Genomic DNA, 20675 nt, shown 5'->3' on the forward strand with positions numbered 1-20675 from the left:
TTTTAGTATGTGTGTCTCTGTGTGCAGTTTGCATGTTCTCTCTGCCCATTCCCCTCAGCTCTCGCGTCTGTTGCCGCTGTACCCCCGATCCCCCCCCCCGTGCCTCCCGGCTCGCTGCGACGTCACACTAGATAATCGGTTTCAGGAAAATCGCACGGAGTCGCCATGCAGGCACGGGGCCTGAGCTGTGCTGGGAATGCTGGGAATGCTGGTAATGGCGACACGCGGCGGTCGCCACGGTGTGCGTGCGAAGCGGGACCTGGCGCTTATTCTGCACGGCGTGAGGGGGCGCGACGGACCCCATTCGGGGACTTATTCACAGAGAGAATGGAGATGCTGTACGGCAGACGGATCACAGGCGTCTCTAAGCGCTTAGACAGTGAGCCCTGAGCCCGTCGGCAATCTCAGGGTGCATTTATATATGAAAGGCACATCTCTCTATTGATTTCTCCATACAAATTGCTGGCTTAAAAAAAATTGACTGATATTCCTGGGTGGGAACCAGTGGGGGGGGGGGGGGGGACTTTGTTTGCCTAGGGGGGCAGCTTTTCCCCAAATATTATACACTGAACAAGATTTAACAAAACTCCAGGCACACATATGAGCCTCTGCTCTTGCTTTTATTATTAAGTGAAGAGAACAGCACTGTCCTCCACCCTCCCCTTCCGAATCCCCCCCCCAACTCGCCCCCACACCTGCTGATACTTCAAGACCTCCTCTTCTTCATGCCACAACAAGACAGACTGGGAAGCACGTGGGCCAAACCGGCCATCAGGGCCGGCTCTAGCATGACCGCCCCCACCCCTAGGGGGCGATCAGGGGCGTGTGGCTATCAGGGGCTCAGGCGCCCTGGCTGCAGGATTAAGTCCGGGGCTCCCGGCGGTGCTGCACCCGGCAATTCGGCCAATGCTTTTGGCATCCCCGAATCGGCTGCAAATCGCCAATGACCAAACCAAAACATGGCGAGAGTCACCGGAAGCCTGGCAGTATTGATGAGGAGAGGCGCTAACTATGATGACAATGTTGAGCTGCTGGGGAATATTCTACTCGCGGGTTTCCTGGATCCACTTGAAAAATGTCCCCTCGCCCTTTAGAAAAGGGGGAAAGTAGCCATTAGCGCCAGGTCTGCGATGGCCTTGAAGCTTCTGGCTGCGTTTTCATTCCCACTCCTGCTGCTCCACCTTTCTGCCACTTCCGTGTGATTTACTCTCACAACCAGGAGCTGAATCGCTCTTAAAAATAAGTTTGTTGGGTGATATACGAGGTTTGTTCTCTGGAATCACGCAAAAATGTTTTGCAGTTAGAGAGCAGTGATGAGAACAAAGGCCAGACATGTCAGGAGCCTGACATCATATGGGGTGTGAGGGATCCCCTCACATCATCACCCATAAATACAGCACAATAAACATTGGGCCGTATTGGTTTCCCATTAGACAGACAAAGGGGAGACAAAGGGGAAAATGATCTCTTACCTTTGGGCATTGGGTGATATTTCAGCACAGGTGCCTTTAAGATTATTCATGCCTGCATGTCTGAAAGCTGGTCTCAGAAGGGGGCGCTCTTACTACTACATACAGTATGATGCTGGGAATAACTGAAGCTGGCTGCCTGATTGTCATTCGAGATCCTGGATCAGTGTCAGGGGTGTAACCTCCACCCTAACCCCAGAACCAGGAGTTTCCCTTTATAACTGTCCAAGTCCCTCTACTCATAATCCCATGTGTCTGTGAGTCAAAGTCCCTCTACTCATAATCCCATGTGTCTGTGAGTCAAAGTCCCTCTACTCATAATCCCATGTGTCTGTGAGTCAAAGTCCCTCTACTCATAATCCCATGTGTCTGTGAGTCAAAGTCCCTCTACTCATAATCCCATGTGTCTGTGAGTCAAAGTCCCTCTACTCATAATCCCATGTGTCTGTGAGTCCAAGTCCCTCTACTCATAATCCCATGTGTCTGTGACTCAAAGTCCCTCTACTCATAATCCCATGTGTCTGCGAGTCAAAGTCCCTCTACTCATAATCCCATGTGTCTGCGAGTCAAAGTCCCTCTACTCATAATCCTATGTGAGTATTTGCAGGGAGGGATGATACTGCTTATAAAACAAGCCATCTTACAGCTGCCATCAGCAAACAGATTTCTGGAAAATGCACCAGTGTCCTTAGGCCGTGCCCCTTAGTGGTGTGGATGGGGTCTCTGCAGCCCCAAAGGCTCTGTAAGGAAACATGACCCGCTGACACACTTCACATCTATAATATATGGAGGGCAATATGAGTTGTAGCCAGAAAACATTTCATACTCTAATTCTCCTACAAGCCCAGCACATGAGAATAACCTCCTTCCACACATCTATAGAGAGAGAGAACACTGGACCCATCCTCAGGGGGTCTGACAGCAGGGCACAGGCACTGTGAAGTATGGCGGAACAACTCTGTATACAAAAAGCATCCATCCACTAATAATTATAAGTGACAAGCTCAGTGCCGCAGTTTGGCTTCCTCTTTTGGAGCACAGGGCTCTTTCTTCCTAGATAAATCGGTGCCGGTATGTTCACGTTAAATACAATCAGATACCGACGCCGTTAGCAAAGGATCGAATTCCCATGACGGCCACAACATTTTCACATGAAAGATCATTTTCAGATGAGAACGATCAGAGGTGACATACAAGGAGCTGATTCAGTCAAAGGAAAACAGAAGCTTTAATATATAGTCAGCAAATAACAGCAGCAAACGAGAAAACAGCACGTTTATCTTTGGAGTTTTACGAGCAAATTATTTCCAATTCGAAGAATTTTTACACACACCCTGTAAATTTAATTTCACGGCGGTTTTATGAATATTCAATTAAGGTGGCAGTGTATGAGGGCAGATATAATTCTAACGCCGATCGAATGTTTCCGTCATTAAATTCTTGCAATGATTATGGGCCATTAAAAAAGTGTTAAAACAGATTAAGCAGAAGAACAGCTCATATAAACGAATGGAAGTGTCCCTCAGGACAGACCTGTTAGATGCTGTTGGCACCAGCGGGATTTTTACTCATGCTTGTGGGCATTTGAGATAATCTGATATTAATGATATTAATAATGATCCCCATCCATTTCCTACAGCTGTTATCCAGGACAAGATCACAACAAGATGCAAATATACAGTAAACAACAATGGCTTCTAGTAACCCTTATGTCCAAGTGGAGTCCTTTTCTCAGAGAGATTCGTCGCTAAGAGGCAGCAGGAATCAACACCGGAATCATACTGTTATCAGTACTGTCAATAGGTGCGTAGCGAGAAATTAAGGGCACCTATCTGCAAGGGTATCCATACCTCTACTGTACCCCTGGTTGTCAGGGCAGTGTGTTGCCACTGCAATGTGCTGTGACTGCAGCAGGCTGTCACCACAGTGTGCTGTCATTGTCATGTGCTGTCACTAAAGTGTGCCACCATTGAGGTGTGCTGTCACTGCCATGTGTTGTCATTTCAGTGTGCTGTCACTACACTGTGCTATCATTATATTGTGCTGTCACTAGACTGTGCTGTCATTACAGTGTTCTGTCATTACAATGTGCTGTCACTACACTGTGCTATCATTACAGTGTGCTGTCATTACAGTGTGCTATCATAGTGTGCTGTCACTACACTGTACTATAATTATAGAGTTCTGTCATTACAATGTGCTGTCACTACACTGTGCTATCATTACAGTGTGCCATCGTAGTGCGCTGTCACTACACTGTGCTATAATTATAGAGTTCTGTCATTACAATGTGGTTTCACTACACTGTGCTACCATTATAGTGTGCTGTCATTACAGTGTGCTGTCATCGCAGTGCACAGTAGCACAACGTCTGAATCACCACTCAGGTCTGTGTTTTTGCTACAGGGACCCCGTTTGGCCTGTTCCTTACTGATCAGTCTAGGATCCGGTCCAGAAAGGCCAGTTCAGCACAGCGAATTGTATTTATGACATTACAAGGGATGAACAGGGGTAGGGTGAGGAGTAGCATGAGGCAGGATTATCTGTTCTGGCAGCTACAACTGCAGAGATAGTCAAACCCCCTAGTTTCTAGGGCCTCAACATGGCCTCTTAAGAGAAAGTCTCACTTTTCCTCACCCACGTCCACAGCAGGGAGTCAGAATGTCCCAGCATGATGAAGCATTTAATGCAAATGCGTTTTGGGAAACAAATCGACCCACGTACCGGATCGCAGCTTGATGACTCACTCCGATATTTGGGCTCATCAAGGCTGGTGATGGATGGCGTGGCAGGAAGCCGTCCCCCCCACCCACTCCCGGACCCCTGAAAAGCAGGGCTCTAATCAACGCCTGGCACCAATCGATTCAGGGCCTCCTGTGCGGTCAAGGGCTGCCCTCAATGCTACCTTTCATACACTGCAAACGAACAGTCTGATCAAGGGGAAGAGATGCTAGCTCTGGGAGTGCTACCGTCACGGCCTTGGGGACAAGTGGGTCACCTCCCTGGTCCCAGTTGCTGAAGGATCCTCTGCTAGACACAGCAAGACCCTGGGAACAACACTCAGGGCTGAACGTGCATGACTTTGGCTGTCAGGAAGGCCTCTCATTCTCCCATAATGCATCCTTCCAAACATGAGAAGAATGTGAGATCCTGAGGTGGGATTCTAAATCTCAGCACTGGCATATCAACTAAAGCTCATGCTACCACTGAAGTATCTCTGTAGACGAACATGAACTCATATATATTTTCACAGCTGCACCTACATAATGGGTAATGTCTCTCATAGTGTGAGGAAAACAGCAAAGCTCAGCATGTCAGCTGTCTTATATACAAAAACACACACAACACGCGTGTGCATATGCATAGCCCTAACCAAACACATACAGTATACTCCACCTCAGACAAGAGCCAGCTCACATTAAATTCTCTTGAGATATGTTGTTTCCTATGTTTGCCCCTGAAAAAAACAAATAATTCTTAAAGTTTCAGTGTGATGTTTTTTTTTTATATAATGAGATAGACAGCAGAAAATGGATATAAAAAGACACAGCGTAAATGTCTTAAAAAGAAGGCGAGCGCCAGTGTGAATTTAGCAGAAAGCGCAGCGAATCCATGGTAGGGAAGGACAAGAATTAAAATAGGTCAATTTGCAGGAAAAAATCCAAACTGTTTGTTCACGCAGGTTTAGCTGCTCAAATCTCAACCTAATATGTCCTGGTGATGTAACTCACAGACAGGAGAGCGAAACTCCCGGAGGCGTGTTGTCGACATGACTTTCAGCAGCGTAAAAAGCCTGTTACGCTCGTGCATGTGTGTGAGCTGAGCACACAAGCACTGAGGGTGCTTGGAGGAAATGTGCTCCACGCTGATCGCCCTGCGTTACCATATTTTTTTTACCCTCTTACACTATTTGTCAGAGGTTGGGATTCAAGTCACAAATCTGATGACTTGTGAATCAACTCGGCAAAACTGATGGAAAGACTAAAACTGACTCGAGACTTGGACTCGACTAGGACCCAGTGATTCAATACTTGGACCCGACTTGGACCCTATGACTCGAGAAGACTTGAGGTTATAATTCCCCTCTGGAAACCGCAACGTTAATTCTAAAATTTACGCATTCTGCCATCTCCATTTTCATTTGTCTGAATGCAAGATCTCCTGAGATTGTTTGTTGGAAAGTTGCATCACTCCTGCATATACACAGACATAAAAACTGTATGAGGACTCTTTTCAACCTATTTCTGCTTATGAAGGAATGAAGGAATTAATTAACATACTGTGATGGGCTTTTGCTGCTGCAAGTTTTAATCACTAAAGGGAAAAAAAACTGACACAGGTAGGGACTCGAGTTAAATGACTCACAACTTGATCACAAATTTGATGACTTGTGACTCAACCCCAAAAACAATGGAAAGACTTGGACTCAACTTGGATTTGAGGTCACATGAACTGAGACTTGACTTGGACTTGGAATGTTTTGATTTGAGACTTGACTTGTACTCACCAAGGAGTAGCTTGGTCCCATTGCTGCTATTTGTGCTTCAGAACTCTATGTAACGATCCATCCATCTTCTAGCCACTTGTCTCAGGAAAGAGAGGGACACCCTGGACAGAGATTCCGGGTCGCCTAATAGCACGTCTGTGTGCTCACCACAGCACCACACCCTCTCGATGTCTAAAATAAGGCAGGCAAACCTGCTTTACAAACCTCTAAACCATTCTTGTATCATGTGACCTTATTACTGTATCTGTTAGCATACATTTATTTAAAATAAATATAACGTATATATAACTTCACTTTTTTTAATGCAGGCAATTTAACAAAGCGTTTTAAACTTCCTTCAGTATTTTGCATCACAGTCAAATAAACTCAGTCAGATGTTTACCAAACATTGGCAGGGAATGGTGCTTGATTTGGCATGTCTGTGTTTCCTGACCATATCGTGCCCCCACTGTGTTCGCTGTCATGGACTAGAATCCTGTCCAGGGTGTCTTCTGCATCATAACTAAGCGGAACAGGAATTCCATTTAGGGAATCCTGTCTGAGGAAACCCCCATCTCAGGGTCTCTGCTGCCAGGGAGCTCTGCACTGGACAGGTGTCTATGGATGGATGGATCTTACCATGGGCTGCATGAAACACAGCACAGGGAGACAGGTTCCTGCCCAGATGTCCATCTTATTTTGTCATAATGCATTAAGTCTAATTCAAAGTCGAAGTAAACTTTATTGCCATCTCAGCCATATACAGAGAGACGGAATTGCGGAGCTCAGAGTCCACAGTGTAACAAAATATTGTTGCTCGCTGGCGCTGGCCAGTTTTTAACGGCCTCAACCTTAGCCGTGTCGGTGGCTACCCCATCAACACATGCCCCAAGAACGTAACCCTACGCCGGAATAAGTGGCACTTGTAATTTGAGCTTTGCTCGCCGCAGCGCACCGAATACTTCCTTCAGATTGGCGAGCGCGGTCTCAAACATTTTCGCGTGTACCAGCAGGTCGTCCAGGTACACCACGCACCGAGACACCGGGACGTCCGCCAATACCCTCTCCATTAGCTGCTCAAAGGTGGCCTGGGCATTACAGAGACCGAACGGCATGGTCGTGAACTGCCAGAGCCCCTGCCCGATCGAGAAAGCGGTTTTGGGCCGCGCGTCCGGCGCTAGCCCTACCTGCCAGTATCCGTTCCTCAAGTCCAGCGAGCTGAACCACGAGGAGCCGGACACGTGGTCCAACGCCTCATCGATGCGGGGCAGGGGGTACGAGTCCTTGCGTGTCACCGAGTTCAACCGGCGGTAGTCTACGCAAAATCTCCACGAGCCGTCTAACACGACCGGTGCGGACCACGGCCCGCTCGCCGGCTCAATCACACCTGCGTGCGCCATCTCCCGAATTTTCTCCTCGGCGGCCTCGCGCTTCGCTAGAGGTAGCTGGCGTGGGCGCTCCCGGATGGGGGCGGCGTTCCCCGTGTAAATGGTGTGCTGCACCAGGTCGGTCCGCGTGCATTCGAGTTCGTTCACGGCAAAAATGTCCCCGAACTCCGCCAATAGCTCGCGCAACGCATCTGTCTGCGCGGGCTCCAGGTTCTCACTACTGCGAACCAGCAGCTCTGCCATCGCGTGCTCCCCCCCCGGTACGCATGGCTACTCCGGGTGCGCTAGTGATCCTGGTCTCGCTCGCCCCTCCCTCGCACACCATCGCTACCGGCAACCCGTTCCCCAGCTCATCGTGTCCTTTCGCCAATGCCACCCATTTTCGTCCCACCTTCATTCTATTTCCCCTGACATGGATTACTGCATTGAGGCGGTCCAAAAGGTCCATCCCTACAATACAGTGGTCCCGGATGTCACAGACTAAAAATGAGTGCGAAAGGGAAGACTCGACCGATTTCCACTTTAACGCGCCGTACCCCCTGTGCACAACTTGGAGCCACCTCAGTGCCCCCGGCGTCCCCCTCCATGAGCCAGCCCGCCCTACACAGTGAGACTGTGGACCCGGTGTCTAGGAGGGCATGACTCACTACACCCCCAAAGACCCCTTGACATACAGGCCTGCTTGTCCTAGCCGCGCGCTGAACTCCGTTGTGTGGGGAGCTCTCACTGGTCTCGGCACCGTGGCTCCCGTCTCGGCGCCGCTTCCCCGTTTAAACGTGTCTGGTTTTGAGTACGCTGTCCTGGCTCGATAGCATCACAGTCGCAGATCAAGTGGCCTGCGTTCCCGTAGCCGAAGCAGCGGCGGCTCAGCCACGGGTTGCGTCGCTCCCCCGCCGGCTCCGGAGGCTCCACGTCGCTGTTGGCTGAAGTGGCGCGGTCGCCTAGCACACCCTCTGCTCGTAACGCGATGTCCAGCGCCTCTTGACAGGTGCATGGCTCCGCCAGCCTGACGTGATCACGAAGTCGCCGTGGCGTCAGTCCACGGAGGAAGGCCAGCCGTGCCAGGTCGTCCTGGATAACCGCTGGGAAGTTGGGGTAGCCGTGCCTCGCCAGCCCCCGTAGATTACTTGCAAAAGCGCCGAGCGTCTCACCATTTGTACGTGTGGCTAAACTTAGTGCGGTGCGGGCCTCTTCCTCGCTGTTCGCTCGGCCGAACCTCTGCTGCAGCGCCCCCTGTAGGCTCCTCCAAGACGTGCGCTCCGCTGGAAGCAGATCGTCCAGGACCAGGAGTGCATCTCTTTCGAGCGCGAGGGCGGCTCTTACCGCCGTTTCCTGCGACGACCACCCGCACAGCCCCGCTGCCATTTCCACCTGCGTAATGAACGCATCCGGTGGCCCACCGGCAGAATACGTGGGTAGTTTTGGGCCTGCCGCCGCCCCGGCTCTTCGTGTTGTTCCGCCGCCGTCACCCCATTCGCTGCGGCTCACACCATGCGCAGTCGGCTCCTCCTCTTCAAGGCACCGCCCTCGGCGTCCTGCCGAAGCGCCACCCGCCCCGTGCTCGCCGGCGCCGGAGCGTCTGGAATCGCTGCCGTTGAGCTGCAGCCCGAGCCCTTCGAAGCCCCGCCCACGGCATTCCCTTGCCGGCGCAGCGTCGCCCACTCTGCAGTTACCATTGCAGGAGTGCACCGCCCGTTCGCCGTACCCCGGGACTTGCTTCCTCGTTCGGCGTCCAACGCTTTGTCCCTCAGCCCGGGCTCGCTGCAGTGCCTCTTCCTCGTGGGCGATCAGCTGTTCAATGTCATCCATCACTCGAGGGTCCATTCCGAATCCCACTTCTGACACCAATTGTAGTGACCTTTGGGGGAGACCACGTCCACTACAGAAAGGAAGGCTCAACACAAGGAGTTCAAGTGCAATTTGTAACACGTCCAACCTTTTATTTACCAGCCTTGAACAAGGCTAAAGGAACCTGTGCGCCCTCTTGCGTTCGGAGGTTGCACTGCACTGATTCACCTCATAAGTCCGCCCCTTCTTCCCCTTTGCCGAGCGAGCCGCGCTCACAGGCTCCGCTTCGCGAGGACGGTGGGCGCGGCTTCCCCGGCAGGCAGCCTCAAAGGTGCCAGCACCCATTACAATAACACACAATGAACCCATGCCCTTCCACCAGCACAACATAGCACGATACCGGAACAATATAGCGCTAACCCGCTCCCAAACCATGAACTCCCATAATGCCCCGTGCGGCCAGCGTGGAAGTAGCCAATGAGGAGGCAGCCTCAACCCCACAGTCACTACAATATTATGTGTGCAAAAAGGAGAGTAAAAATTAAATAGAAAAAAAATTAATTAATTAATTAAATAACACAAGACATTGTGCAAAGCCATATAGGTCAGTGCAAAACTAAGATAAGAAGCTGGTAAGCAATATGCACATTGATGCAACGTATAGTATTATAGTCTAGTGTTATATAGTACTATAGTATAGGATTAAAATGCATATTAGCATGTGACAGGTTTTCCTTAATAATACTACCAGTGAAAAGCATATGTGAGCTTCCGGACAGCACAGTCCTGTGACTCTGTAACCCTGGAAATGGGTTTAGCTGATGAGCCACCTGAGAGCGGCAGGACCTCATCGCCCTGGAGCCTGCAGCGTGAAACATCTCCATAGAGCACAGGTGCACCAAAGACCCCTGCTGAGGAACTTCATTACAGCAGCCTCATCCTGGCTGGGCTCAGGCCAGATCCACCACCAACACCCCTGTCTTCATGCTGCTCTGAGAGACCTTCCCACTGCTCAGGCCATTTGTGGATTCTGCTGCCTCTTAATCTCTTAATTAGGGCAATCGTTTTATCATTTGGCCGCAGATCCACGCAGCGACACAGCCGCACTCTGCACGTCGTACACCTCCGTGCAGTGAATGACGGGGAATGACGGTAGACAGGCAGCCAGATCGCACCATTACAATGTGATGATTACTACATTAATCCAATTGATACAGCGGAAGTCAGAGAATGACCACAAAAAATAGCAATAATAATCAAAATCACAGTAACAGTTTTGTGGAGGCGCCTTTTGTCTCACTGGATTCTTTTTATCTGCCAACTGTTCTATAAGAAAAGAAGAAAAAATATGAATTTTTACTGCTGAAGTGTCAGATAAGGACCCTGAGACCTCAGCTAGATGTCTGGGTCTGTACCACCATTCATCTCCTGGAGTGCTGTGGTCTGAGATGGATAACTGCTGACCTCTGTCACTGTCAAAACAAACACGTTAGTGTTTCAGCGGCTCTCCATCTCTGGCTGTATCGCCGTCATGAACAATCATGCGCTGTCGGCAGGAAAAGGCCATGATTCCCAACACAGCTCACGCACCTCAGACAGCTGAACGCCCCCTGCAGGAAGACCTGTGAAAAGCATGCTGATTCCCAGGACGAGACGGCACAGGACAGAGAAAGCATAAGGACACTCAGCCTGACCTCAGTGTTTCAGCGAAATCCAGCATCCAGGCCATTTCTTTGGAGCACATTCAGGTGGTAGTGATGGTCACATGGGGACGAGTGAGCGGGACATTTAAATAAGCGGTCATGTAACGGTGAATAGGGGACACCGTGGATAGCGAGTGGTGTGACGCAGCTAAGGGACTGGGACAGGGGGGTTTGTTAAGACTCTGTATGTCACGCAAGGAGATGCAGTGCTTCAAAGATCCTGCAGCATTTAGGCCTGAGACAGGTGACCGTGCATACAGAAGCAGATGCTCATCCAGTGAAAGAACATTATCAGCAATGAACCTTTTTCACACACCATAGTTTTAACAATGATCAAAGTCAACTTTTCTGTAGTTGAATAGGTGTAATTCATTCTGCAGTTAAATAAGTATCTTTTTATAATGTTAGGGATGCTCCTTGTATATACATACATGGTGTAGGATTCCTGGGTTTAAACCTGGCTGTGGTTCAGACTCCACAGGAGATAAGCGGTTAGGTTGGGGTAAATCTTGTTCTCCAAACCGCTAGTGAGATGCAACAGACCACTGAACCACCGAGGAAAAATGAGGCAGCCAGGCAGATTTGGGGAATGTGTAACATGTGCTTTGGAGGGCGTGATAGAGTGCCTACACAGAGATATGTTGCCTTTCCTGGGTTAACGCAGAGCACTCTCCCTGTTTTCCTACTGCTGGATGGCCACACTGCTCTGTTCATTTATGGTGAGAACACGACATAACAAAACAATACTACAGAATTGCTGTGGGACAAATCCAACACAGACAGTAAATTCAAGTCACGCTAAGGTTTCTGTTCAGCTCCTCAAAGCTATCCATAGAAAACACTTCAATATGGGATAACCGTGTCTACTAATGCTTAGTCATGCTGGTTATACAGGCCTTTTCATGTTCTAATCTTTTATTAATTATATTGATAAAAGTTCCAAAGCAGATGCAACATCCCGTGGTGAGAGGAAAGCACAGTGATCCAGGATGGTGTGTTACCATGCTGAGAGAAAGGCACAGTGATCAGGGATGGTGTGTTACCATTGTGAGAGAAAGGCACAATGATCAGGGATGGTGTGTCACCATGAGGAGAGAAAGGCACAGTGATCAGGGAAGTGTGCTACCATGCTGAGAGAAAGGCACAGTGATCAGTGATGGTGTGTCATCATGGGGAGAGAAAGGCACAGTGATCCAGGATAGTGTATTATCATGGTGAGAGAAAGGCACAGTGATCAGGGATGGTGTGTTACAATGGTGAGAATAAGGCATAGTGATCGGGGATGGTGTGTTACCATGGTGAGAAAAAGGCACAGTGATCAGGGATGGTGTGTTACCATGGTGAGAATAAGGCACAGTGATCAGGGATGGTGTGTTACCATGGTGAGAATAAGGCACAGTGATCAGGGATGGTGTGTTACCATGACGAGAATAAGGCACAGTGATCAGGGATGGTGTGTTACCATGATGAGAATAAGGCACAGTGATCAGGGATGGTGTGTTACCATGGTGAGAATAAGGCACAGTGATCAGGGATGGTGTGTTACCATGATGAGAATAAGGCACAGTGATCAGGGATGGTGTGTTACCATGATGAGAATAAGGCACAGTGATCAGGGATGGTGTGTTACCATGATGAGAATAAGGCACAGTGATCAGGGATGGTGTGTTACCATGATGAGAATAAGGCACAGTGATCAGGGATGTTGTGTTACCATGCTGAGAGAAAGGCAAAAAGCTCCAAAACAGGATGACATTTGTTTTAAAAACTATGATTTTTTTTGGGACTTATGATTATTTCCCCATGATTTCTAGACTATCACTCTAGTTGTGTTTAGTTTTCTGTTATATAGTTAGATACAGACCTGCTGAAGTTTTCCATCTAAATGTGACCAAAAGTCATCAGTCCCTTTTGATGAATGAAGCTTTATCAAAATGAGACCTTTCCTTGGAATCTGTCCTGCTTGAAATGTGTAAGCAGCTGCAGCTTGGCCATGATGTAATGATGCCAGACACATCCAGCCGAAATGTGCAGCTTGACAAGCCGGAGTGACCTAAATCAGCAGGCTAGATTGATGTCAGAGTCATTAGCATGCATCTAACTTAAAACAAATTGCTTTGGAGAAAACCTGGCATCTGGATCATTGAGAGGACAGACACAGAATACATTTGTTTTGAGTAAATAATCTACAAGAGGACAAATGGCGCACTTCCAGAGAGAAATCAAGACAAAAGGTCCCTTCATTCAAAACCTAATTATCTGAGAATATGTAATTTAAAGTGAAGGCCCGGCAAGGGTGACATTCAACCTCGAGGCTGTTTCTTAAGCTACAGTTTGATTATTGGACTCTGCCAACAGTCCGTTTGTTCATTCTTAAAATGCAGTGCATAGCCATGCATTGCCATCATCGCCACAATGACATTTGACTCTGACACATTCCAGTGATCTCATGGAGCAGGAAGGCTGCCGTCTTCACAAATGGTGTCACACACCTAATGGAAGGGTGTAGGAAGACCCCTCTTAGAAATCAGATGTATATCATGATGGCACCAAGACACAGTGCTACAGAAAACATCTCCAGCACCCTGGAAGTGCCAGTTTCTCAGCTGATCATTATTTAACGACAGAAGTTGACCCAGGAGAGGAACACCCTGCACTGGCTGTCATGCATATCATCAAGAGACACATTCCAGGTAACCTTTAATAACTGACTGTTTGCTCACTTAAATGCCACCTGGTGCCTCGTGGTGTATGCAGGAAGTTCCCAACTGGGAACTCTGGGTTCGTGCTACTGGTGGTCTGTGTCTATGAATCCCATCAGATATTTCCTGCTCTGCTGTACAGGCCAGAACATCTACATCTTTCTGCAGGCAGGCATGTGTGTGAAGTTGTAAACACCATGCCTATTGTGAGTAATGGGGGCGCTATTCCTGATGCCGTGGTGGGGGCACAACGCCAGCTGCATGCAGGGCACATGGATCTCCTGGTACATTTTTCCAGATGGTCGGAGGATGAGAAGATAATGTGAGGAGTGGTTGGGGTCATCTACAATGTTGGTGGCTTTGGGGATGCAGCGTGTGGTGTGAATGTCCTTGATGGAGGGGAGAGAGACTCCCATGATCTTCTCAGCTGTGAGTACAGTAGTCTGATAGTCATTGTGCTTCCTCTCTGTATGCTGAATCATCATTTTTACTGCTGAGAACAACCACAGTCGTGTCATCAGTAAACCTGAAGATGTGATTCAAACTGTGCACAGTTGTGAGTCATCAGTGTGAACAGCAGTGGACTGAGCACACAGCTCTGGGGGGCTCCAGTGCTCAGTGTGATGGTGCTGGTAGTGCTGCTCCTGTTCCTGACTGACTGAAGTCTCTCAGTCAGGAAGTCCTGGATCCATTTGCAAAGAGAGGAGTTCAGGCCCAGCAGGCTCAGGCCCACCAGGCAGATTTTGTTCCAACCAACCACTAGTGTATGAAGAGTCACAATCACAGAGTACTCAACTGTTTAGTTAAAGCAAAAGCTTGGTCTGGATTTTTACTTTCTGGATCTGAAATGGCCACCTCTGCTAGTGAGTAGAGCAGCAGGGTGTTGATGTGCCTCATGACGAGCCATTTGAAGCACTTCATAATGATGGGCGTGAGTGCAATGGGACGGTAGTTGTTGCGGCTGGACACTGAAGACTTTTTTGGCACAGAGATGAGGGTGATAGTCTTGAAGCACTTAGGAACAACAGTGTTACTCAGAGAGATGTTAAAGATGTCAGTGGAAACATTTGCTAGTTGGTCTGAACATTGTATGAGCACTCTTCCAAGGATATTGTCTGGTCCTGCAACTTTCCGTGGGTTGAGTCTGCGCAGAGTTTTCTTCACAACATCTGAAGTCAGACACAAGCACCTGGTCGCTGTGCAGAAGGATGATCTTCCTCATCAACCTGCCATTCTGCACTTCGAATCGTGCGTAGAAGTTGTTCAGCACATCTGTGAGGGAGGCATCACTATCACAAGTAGGTGGTGTTGTCCTGTAGTTGATGATAGCTTGAACGCCCTACCACATGTGCCGTGTGTCACTGCTGTCCTGGAAGTGGCTGTGGATTTTCTGGACGTGTACACACTTTGCCACTTTGATGACAAAGGGACAGTCTGGCCTTTGCTGTATTGAAGGCCTCCTTATCGCCTGAAGTATGTGCAGCATCCTGTGTCACCATCAGCGCATGCAGCTCCACAGTCATCCATGGCTTCTGGTTGGGGCGTATGGTGATGGCCTAGGTGACAGTAACATCCTCAATGCACTTGCTGATGTAGCTGGTCACTGATGCTGCATGCTCCTCCAGGTCGACGTGGTCGCCATCGGTTGCATCGGTTCTCAGTCAGTGCAATCAAAGCTGTGGTTCCTTCTGGTCAGATTTTAATTTGGGAGCTGAAGTTCTCTGATACTTTTTGGTCAATTTACAGCAGGGGTAGGCAATCTATTCTGCAAAGGGCTGGTGTGTACTCGGGATTTTGGGATAACCTTTAGGTCAGCTGTTCAAACCCAGGTGTGAGGACTCTTCAGCCAATCAGTCCTCTAATTAGTGACCTAATTAGGGAGTTGCAGCGAAAACCTGCATATACAACAGCCCTTTCTGGATAAGATTTCCCACCCCTGATTTAGAGGATGTCAGGCCAAGGAAAGTGGTCATTGTTCCAGCAGAGGGAGTCAACTTAGAGCTACCAGACTCTCACTGCATTCCACAGACCAGGAATATCACTGGGAAAGAGACAATTTTGTACTTCTTAGTAGGGCTGGGTATTGGCACAGATAATTCAGTTTGATTTGATGCCAATTCAGTATCAGTTCAATAGGGATTAAATATGAAATACTATTTAGCAGCTTTCCATATTTGGAGAGATGTTTAAAAAGCACTAAATCAGGGCTGCCCAACCCTGCTCCTGTATCAGCTGTGCTAAATTAAGGCTGCACCTAAATTCTGCAGGATGGCAGGACTCCAGGAGGAGGGTTGGGCAGCCCTGCTTGAAATGGATCACTATTTCACAAAGACAGAGTCACCAAAAACAGATTGTGAAAACCAATAAAGAAAAGGTTAAATCCTCATATACCGAAAACATAGGGGTATAATTCCTTAAAAACAAAACCAACCTGTCTTTCAAAGCAGAAAAAAAAGACTAAAAACAACAGTTGAAAATAGAAATTGGCAAGTCTAAAACTGACATGTCATGTTTCAGAAGGACCTTATGATATGTGCCAAAACATAAATATGAGTTTGTAATTATTTTGCATGAAGATAAGGTCCACATGCATTCTCTGGTAGAAGAGTTGATTCCAAAACCTCCTGGTGATGTCCAGTTAAATGGTTATGTAGGTTTGTTAGGTTAAGAATTCAACTTAACACTTCAACGCTTGTGTACATGGGTCTTTCAGGAAACACTGTTACAAACCTATATAAAATTCAAGCCGCAAAAAGCTGTAACTTTGCAAACTTTTAGTGAATAGTTCTTCCCTAAACACTAAGAACATTTTCTAAACAAATGTAATGTTTTACATTGTTTTAGAATAATTTTAGCATCATAAAAATATGAAACTTTATATCCATATTAAATCATTTTCCAATCGAAATAACATAACATAATATGATATTGTATAATGTTTCATAATGCTCGTCATTATGCCGTATGCCTTCCTTTTTATTTACATGTATAGCAAAGCACCCACCTCTCAAAATATGCTGACATCGGTGTTTGTACCTCTGTAAGGGTCCAGTGATCAAAATCCATTATCGTTCTTTATCCAAACAAGCTACATTGGGCAAACACTGCGAAAACAGCCACTAGATAATGTCCCATTCACTCCTCGCAGTTTAGGAACAAAGATTGGCAGTGGGGGTAATAAGGGTAAAAAAAGGTTGAAATGAGCAAGCTTCTAATGTTTTTACTTTATGCCGTGTTATTCTAAGTAATTCTGAATGGGGGGGCCGGGGGGTGGGAATCCACAAAGCAGGATTTCCCAGTTACCTGGATAGCTTAAGCCAAACGCCCAATAAGAAGAGAGGTAAATGGCATCATTCCTATAGGACAGTCCATATATTTGGCTTAAGTTATCTGGCTAATGAAGAAATCCTGTTTTGTGGAATACCCCCCATGGGAATGAAACAATGGGAATGAAAACGTGTTTTTGTCTGAGCACTTTACCGTGTTCAGGTCGTTAGTGACCTGGCACTTTTTCGAAGACAGCTGGCCATAAAAAATTATTTTAAGGTATTTTGCAATAAATTTGGTAGTAAATTGTTGAAGATGAAAAGTACAAGGCATGCACAGGGAAACCTTATGACCTTAGTTGAAGCTGGGTTACCATTCCTACAACGTGCCAGTTAAATACTGTACATACAGTGATATGAGAGTACTCTCCACAGCGATGTAGTGAAACGGGATGAATCTGCTTATTAAATTGCAGGCAGAGACCTGGAACTTGGTTAATGGCAGACAGGGCAATTGTGGACATTTCGGAGAATCCTGGTGACTCCACAGCTTTGCACCATGAAGCAAATCATCAGGGACAACAACATCTGGGACACATGCAAACGAAAAATATGGATACCTGTCTAACCAACCTTGGATCGTTCTTAAACCGTGCCTGTGATACAAGTCGTTCCAGTAATTAAACTTGGTTATTATAACTGCATACTTGCAACAGCAAGTGGCAGTAATCACAGATTTGGAACTAAGATGCATATATTGTATAACCCATTATTTGACAGAAACACAGAAGGATTGTTTAGCTGATCATGACGGAATCATGACAGCACTTGTAATTTGTGAGTTTCAACATCCTGTTTCATGTACTTTCTCACTGTGACATTTGCAAGGTACAGACTCATTATCACTGATATTTACCGTAACTCAGGGAACAGACCCAACATACTGAGCCACTCAGGGTCTGCTTGGGAAAGTCTGCCGCCTCACCACCCCCCCGCCCCCCACATCATTCCAAGCTGCTTGGAAACACTTTACAGATCGCTGTTTAATCGACCTACTGATGCTCAATACAACTGAGGTCTGGAAGCTTCATCCTAAACAGTCAAGCATGTACACAAACATGATGTCATGTAACTCAGTGAGATGTGGGCGGGGCCGGAGCAGAGCAGGAAAGGCTTTGTTAATTAAAGGTAATTGTGGGAGGGGCCTGAGCCCCATTAATTAAAGAGAACTGAAGTGAAAAGTGGGAGGGGCCTGGGCCAAGCTGGAAAGGCCCCGTTAATCAAAGGTAAAGGTGGGAGGGGTCTGAGCTCCATTGATTAAAGAGAACTGAGGTGAAAAGTGGGAGGGGCCCCGTTAATTAAAGTGAACATCTGCTCGGCATTTCTGAAAGGTGAACTGAAGCCAAGCGTATGTTCATCCTGAATGGAGTGTGAACAGTGAGTATGTTTTATGGGCGTCACCATATGGCTGTGTGTTTTCCCCTGTGGTGGGAGAATCTGCCGCAAAGAAAAGTTTAAAAGAGTAATGATTACTAATAAAACTCCAAATACAATACAACATCATTCCCTATGATATTGCTCCCAGTTACTTAGCAAAGTAAAGTAAGGTACAGTATACTATATGATCACCTCAATGGGCCTCATGGTTATTCACCCCAACCAACACGACTCATAGCATTAGCATTAGTCTTTCTCATCCCAGAAGCCATAGCTGTAAGTAAAAGTAAGTATTTTTTAATTATTATTAAACACCTTTCACAGACAACACATCCTCAGAGTACTGTACAAGGCTAAACTGCAGAAAAACATAAAACAGAAAGGAAGCAAAAGTGTAAAATATCCAAGTGAAAATAGACAACAATACAGACCATAACATGATTTCACCAAATCACATTTTCCCAAAAGCCTGAGAAAAAAAGGTAAGTTTTGAGTTGCCCTTTAAAACCTTCAGTAGAATCTGCAAAACACAATGAAGGAGGAAGATCATTCCGCAGCCTTGGGGCGACAAGCTGAAATGCCCAATCACCACGCGTTTTAAGTCTTGTCTGTAGAACACAAATGAGTCCTTGATCAGAGGACCTTAGAACACAGCCAGCTGAATAGGGATGTACCAGGGATGTACTATGGGGTTCTGAGTATAAGGATCAATCTTAAACTTAATTCTAAGCTGTACAGTATATTGCTATGGATTGGCATGGTAAAAGTATGACAGGACAATCCATGTTGCAGCTTAAAAATTAAGGGACTTCATTGAACAAAAAAAAGCAAGAAACAAAAGGAACCACGGCATCTAGCAAAGGCAGGTGGGTAGAACACAAGAACTAAAGCAAGGAGCAAAACACGGGAGCAAATACAGCAAAACAGGGAGCAAAACACAGGAACCATCGCACATCACAGAGAACGACCAACTCAGGAATCAGGGCAATGGGAGGCACATATATACAAAGATAATGGGGGACAGGCGTGGGCTATTATTAACTACAAGGGAACTAAGAACTACAGGGGCCAGGTGAGGGCAATCAACAAATACAGGACTGAAACACTAGGAATACATGTGAAACAAGACATTATACCTAAACCAGACACAGGCAGACAAGTAGAAACAAAGATATAAGAAAACAAAGAACTTTTACTATAATATCCAACAAAGGTGAGGCTCAAACTCATGATGTTAGGAAAGCTTGATACACCGACACTAACTTAGCCCATTCAGCCACACGGTGGTTCAGAAAGCAGGGGAACACGCTAGGATGCTAAGGACATGGGATGGCCAGCGACTGATCCTGACAATATATGACATTTACATATCTCCTGTAGGGCAAATGGTAACCTCTCTCAGTTGTGAGTCGCTTTAGATGAAAGTGTTAAATAAATATTGCGGGCATGACAATGGGGCAGTGGTTAACGCTCTTGCCTTGTGCCTTTGGGACAGGGTTTGAGTCTCTGCCATGGCTCCATGTGTGTGGAGTTTGCATGTTCTCCCTGTGTCATCGCGGGTTTCCTCCAGGTACTCCAGTTTCCCCCCACAGTCCAAAAATATACTAAAGTGAAACAGAGTTATCAAGTTGCCCGTAGGTTCCAGACCCCCTATGACCCTGAATAGGACAAGCAGTTACAGGAAATGAATGGCAAATATTGCGTCAGTCGGCTGTCGGTCACACAGCAGAGACCATAAACACATGCGCTCTCACACCTCTCCTGGAGCTGCAAAACAGGGAGAAATGTATTTTTTTGGCAGATTTCGTTCACTTTTTAAATTTTCTTTTCTGCGATGACTGACCTGTCCATGGCCTGACATCCCAAGGCGTCCTCTGAGCCACTAAGGATGATTTCACCCATTTATCATTCCCACTTGATAAGATCCCACCTTACATGACACCTATTACCCTAAAGAACGGCCAATTAAGCCGATATGGAGAAGACGGCCATTATTCACTTGGCCGTTTATTGTGCATCGCTTGGGCATTGAGGTGTTCCTCCCCCCCCCTGCCCCCCACCCCCCCCATCAGACCCCTTGTCTTCTTATGCAACATGAAACAGAATGGATCAGTTTCATATGTAAATGATTTCATTAATTATACTGATCCTGAACTCCCCCCCCCCACCCTGAAGAAAACACAAAGGGGCATTTCGCTGAAGGGCACCGCGCAAAACAGCCGTCAGCATTTTCATTCCCAGGCCAGAGGAATACGGGGACAGTCAGACGGTGTGTTGCAGCAAACCGATTCCTGACAAAAGCCAACCCCCCCCCCCCCCCCCCCCACCACCAAACAGGCTTTGCTCTCCTTCGGGGCGTCTTTCTGCGAATCATCGTTCTATCACTCCCCCACACATCCTGGAATCGGCCTCATCCCAGAGGGATAGAGACAGACA

Source organism: Paramormyrops kingsleyae, chromosome 4 (assembly GCF_048594095.1).
Source record: "Paramormyrops kingsleyae isolate MSU_618 chromosome 4, PKINGS_0.4, whole genome shotgun sequence".
Lineage (NCBI taxonomy): Eukaryota > Metazoa > Chordata > Actinopteri > Osteoglossiformes > Mormyridae > Paramormyrops > Paramormyrops kingsleyae.